The sequence below is a fragment of the Clinocottus analis genome, unplaced genomic scaffold, assembly GCF_023055335.1.
Source record: "Clinocottus analis isolate CAN_PGR_092001 unplaced genomic scaffold, fCliAna1.0.p SCAF_10, whole genome shotgun sequence".
NCBI classification, from domain to species: Eukaryota; Metazoa; Chordata; class Actinopteri; order Perciformes; family Cottidae; genus Clinocottus; species Clinocottus analis.
The window spans coordinates 3,723,244-3,728,564 of NW_027175821.1; the positions used below are offsets into that span (position 1 = coordinate 3,723,244).

General features: G+C 42.0%; 1 long non-coding RNA gene across 1 annotated transcript; it reads left to right on the top strand.

The window, feature by feature from the left end:
- Positions 1 to 1,815: 1,815 nt before the first annotated feature.
- LOC137790084 (uncharacterized) lies at positions 1,816 to 2,961 on the top strand. Its single transcript, XR_011077882.1, has 2 exons — positions 1,816 to 2,223; positions 2,573 to 2,961. It is a non-coding gene; the product is annotated as an uncharacterized lncRNA (long non-coding RNA).
- Positions 2,962 to 5,321: the final 2,360 nt, after the last annotated feature.

Genomic DNA, 5,321 nt, shown 5'->3' on the forward strand with positions numbered 1-5,321 from the left:
CCGAAAAGCTGACAAATAGAAGGTAGGATAAGAGAAAAGCCAGTTATTAAGTTCACTGAGATAAACTTGCATTAGGAAATTACAATTTTTATTTAAAAGATGGAAAACATGACAGCTGGAATCACCTACTTCTGTAAATTTAAACAAGAACATCAAGATGAAGCCACTGCAAAAACTGGCAACCAAACCGGACTGAATTCAGAGGTTTGAATACATGCGTGCATATTCATTTTACCCACTGTATAAATGAAAAGGGAAACGAGAGAAGGGAGGGATTTAAAGTATGCAGGGCACAGTGGAATTTCAAACACTAACCCCCTTCCCCCCTGCTCCCCTTCAGGCCTTCACTGTGAACCCCTTTCCACCCCCCACGTAAGTTTCCATCACTTGGGTTTAACTCATGATTAGCTAAATTGATTTGCCTTCTCACCTCCGTCTGACTATAGCAACACAGCAGCTCCTATTTATTACCGAGGGGGTCGTCGCTGGTGCATGACATCCTGTCTTGCAAACCAGACTACAGGCGGATGTACGAGTACAACATGTGCCTATACAGAATATGTGAAAACCACAAAATCTACTAACCCAGAGAGAGCGAGAGAAAGAGATGGGGGGGGGGGGGGAGGTTGTCCAAACGCCTTGCTAAAAAAAAAAGAAAAGGCACAGGACTTGTTTACTGAATCACTGCAGGCTGCCGGCACTTCCCAACCATAGGAGTCTCCGCTGAGGAAGCTTGGAAATAAACACAGGCCTGGCTTCTTTCAGTGGTGAGCACAGCCCGTGTGTTGATTATACCTCTTTATTGTTATGAATTACCTTCAAGTATTTCCTAAATGAGGGCTATATTTACACGCTGGAGAGCTTTTCAGCCCCAAAGAATGCATCCCACAAATGTTTCACTCCTCCTTCCCCCCCCACAACTTCACAATGTACTGCAAGTTTTAACACATGAAGAAGAAAAAAAAGGAAGAGGAGACAAGGCCCCTTGCCTGCATGATTAACCATGTTTCCATATAGACTTTGACAGAAGCACAACATGTCCATGTACACAAGTGACAGTTTAACTGATCTATACTTTCTCATGTCGCACTTTATGACATTTTAAGGAAGATTTGGTCTACAAGAAGAAAAAAAAAACATCTGGAAGACACTTCTTTTTTAAGATTTAGAAAGAAAGTTATGACATTTAACAGCCAAGTGTCTCCTCTCTTATGTGAGCTGATAACAATAGCAAAGCAACAGTGAATGCATTTCCCTGACCTTTACCAACTGAGCCCACTTTAGCTTAAATGAAAAAGAACATCTGGGAAAACTTCTTTTTTTATATTAAAAAACATCTGGAAGACACTTCTTTTTAATAGATTTAAAAAGAAAGTTTTGACATTTAACAGCCAAGTGTCTCCTCTGTATGTTAACTGATAACAATAGCAAAGCAACAGTGAATGTATTTCCCTGACCTTTACCCCCTGAGCCTACTTTATGCTAACGTTGCTAGCTTAAATAAAAAAATAACATCTGGAAAACTTTTTTTTTATATTAAAAAAAAAAGTTTTGACATTTAACAGCCAGGTATCTCCTCTGTAATTGAGCTGATAACAATAGCAAAGCGACAGTGAATACATTTCCCTGACCTTTACCCCCTGAGCTCACTTTATGCTAACGTTGCTAGCTTAAATAATAATATAAAGAAGTTCTCATTAGCCTAAAGGACCACCGGGGGGACTGCTCCAGGACCCACGGGGGGTCCCCGGGCCCCCGCTTTGGCAACCACTACAGTAGTTAAGGGTTATAAGCAGGCCTAAACTAAAATATATACGTATATAAAACAAAAAACACACAAAAAATCCTACCGTTGACTCCTTTGTTGGGGACGTCGTTGACGTTGAAGCCTTTGGAGCTGTACGCCGCGCGCACCTCGTTGCAGTTTTTCAACTTTTGCTCCGCAGTCATCGACCCAGACAACACGACCAGCGTGCAGACTACACACAGCACCGACAGCGTCTTCATGGTGAACGAGACGAGGACACCAGCACCACAACAACAACCAAAACGACACAAAAAAAGTGTACAATATCTATATGTGCCGCTCAGGTGTGTGTGTGTGGAGTTAGGACAAAGTTTCAGCGACTCCCACGCCGAGTTTCCTCATGAAGCCGCGCTGCCTTCTTCAAGCTCAACAGACACTTCATTCACTCTGAGGCCACTTCTGAAACTTCTTTTTTTGTAAGTGAGGAAGAACACACACACACACCGAAAATAACCGTAAAACGTTGCTCAACCGTCGTCCGTTTAAAAAAAAAAAGCACGGATGTGTCTCGTAAATGTTGAGTTCCAGACTCAAGCGAAGACACACGGAGCAAAAAAAAAAAAACACGTAAAAATAGTTTTAAAACATGAGTTGAAAAGTTTTTTCTTTAACTGCACTCTAAGCGTTGCTTTCGTCGACAGTGTAAAACCACGCAGAGGAGAGAGAGGACACGGTGGAAAAAAAAGTTGCTTCTTCTTTTTTTGGCTTTCCTTTTTCCTCCAAAACTTTTGAGGCTTCGTGGGTTTTTGTTTCTCCCCCACGCAGGACAGGACACTGGACTGTGTGCTGGTCGGACTGGGATCCAGATGCGAGCAGAAGGAGAAGAAGAGAAAAAAAATGAAGAAGAAAAAAAAAACCCTAGTGGACAACCCAGGAGCGCAGCGCAAGTTCCGGGGACAAAAGACCTGGAAACCGGGAACACCAGGGCTGGAGCGCGGAGCGGGGACGCCCGGACCCCGGAGCCCTCTGCGCGTAAAGTCTGGACACCGGGCTGGAAAGATGTCATGGAGGTTTAAAATAGGTATTTTCCAGGCATTGAAGAAGTCCTTGAACAAAAAAAAATGAAGGAAAAGTCATGTACATGTGTTTGTATTCATGACGCCGAGTTTTAAATAATTTATATGCTATTAAAAAGAAGGACGCTCAAAATATAAGCCGGTGTACATACAGGTGTCTTTGTACATGTTTGTTCTTTTAATCAAACTGTTGTCTCTCATTCATTTGTGTCATTTATTGTATGCTTTGGGATCCTCGTTAGTTCAAATACTACATTTTTATCACTTTTTCGTGTTTGCACAAGAGATTTCACTAAATGTTTGTTCATGTAAATTTGGTTTAAAGTCATGGAAAACCCTTTGGTCACAATGTGAATGAACCCTGGTAGACAAGTGGAAACTGTGGCAACTTCTGAAAAGTCAAGCCAATGCAGAAGTGACATACATTTTAATTCATATATTTTTTAATATTTTTTTTTTTTTAAATTTACAGAAAAATAGGTTGGGAGAAGAAAAAAAGTGTGGAAGTCTATGGGAAAACAAGCTACTTCTAGAGATGTACTCTTCATTGAGAACATCAGTTCATGGCCTCGCTGGCTCATCAGAAGTCCTCTTCAATACAGCATGATGTCCATTTTTTCTTTATTTTTGGTCCCATTAAGAGTAAAATAGACTTTTTACTCTAAATGTGACCGTAAAATGAATAAAAAATGGTCACATTTAGTCTACTTGAGCTTAATGAGTCATTAATGAGCTGATGGCTACTACCCTGATGGCTACACAAAAGGTCATACAACTTCATATTAAAAACTGCTATTTCACTGATACATAGTCTATTTTACTGCTATATGTCTCTTCTGTCCACACATGGGTCCGTGGGTCCATGATGTGGACCCTACGGCACTAAAGGCCCAGGTCGAAAACGCTCGCCAGGCCTCTGCTCCATAGATGTTCCTATTTACAGTCTCGAAAATCCGGACTGGAGCTGAAGGCGGAGCTGCTCCACTGTGTGTGTGTGTGTGTGTGTGTGTGTGTGTGTGTGTGTGTGTGTGTGTGTGTGTGTGTGTGTGTGTGTGTGTGTCTGTGTGTGTCAGAACTTATTATTGGCCCACATGACACGAAGCAAAGGAAACACCAGATCACCCAAAAAAAAGTTCTCAAAATCACAAATCTCTTTCATTGCGGCGAGCCCCTTCTGACCTCTGTTGGAGAGGCCGTCCTTATCAGTTTTCACTGTCAGACCGGAGATAACCCCAGAGATAAAAACTCTTTGAACTAAACGTCTGTCCTAACGTGAAATAATGAGGAGAGATAAAGGGCTTACCTACTGGGAACACCCCACAAGGAACCAGTAGGGCTCCCAAAAACCACTAGTCGAAGCGTTTTAAGTCATCATGTTGCTCTGTAAACTTTAAAAGTCTTCGCTGCATAACAGGGAGGACACATTTCCTCGCCCAAAATGTGTTATTTCTGTTCCGCCTTTATAATCCAATACGTCTTAGTTTGTTTAAAACCGTTGGATTAAAACCCGGCTCGTGGTACTCGTGACCACGCTCTCCAAATTACAGGCCCGTTCCTTACACAAACACCAGGCCGTCGCGTCTCTCGTGTGCAGCTGCCTGTCGCGCTGTTATAAACTAGCGTAAACAGTTTGCTGCGGCGTGTTTGGAGATGTCAGAGATGACGAAAGGTTGTTTTAAAAAAAAAAAGGGATCGCTGGGAAACAACGAGAATAAAATCTCCTCTCGTTGTTTGTGTTGAAGCCTCCGCTGATGGAACGCTGAAGGTCAAAGGGGGGAAAACTTTTGCCGGTCCCCGTCGTCACTAAACAGTTTCAACCTCTGAAATGGTCGAGCGTGAAATGTTTCTCCTCAAACTTTTCCCTCAAGTGCCATCTGTTCGACAGATACTCAGAATCCCCCCACATATCCTGGTCCGTCCTGGACTTGCCAAAAATCTCTCGTGTGTCCTTCCCTCATATTTCTATCATATTGTTGCGTCTCTATTTGCTTTTGCTCCCTCTCAGGAGCGGTTTCTTGAATCTGCTGTCGTGACCTTTGACCCTTGTAACTTATTTCTTCTTGTGACACTGGAAACGAGCAATTGAAGGTAAATTTATCCTGATAAGACAGTTCCCAAAACGTTAGCAGTCAACCTTTAAACTCCCCGCTTGAGTTTTAGACACTCAGAATCAGCTTTAATGGCCATCTACATTTGCACATACATGGAATTTGACGCCGGTTTCTCTTTGCTCTTCGTACTTCTATACAAAAAGCAAGATAAATATAAAAAAGACAACAAAAAAAGACAAGGAAACCAGTCAACAGCAGTCCAGAAAGGGCAGGTTGAGGTGTCTGATAAGTTGTACTCATTATGAATCATAAAATGCAGACGTCTAAACTTTTTTTTTTTAAGCAAAAATAAAATATTGGAAATTGAATTCAATGAAGTGCACACATTTTGAACTCAGCCTTGTACACATATAAGCCGTAATCAGACGTCTTACCCCCTGCGTTTAA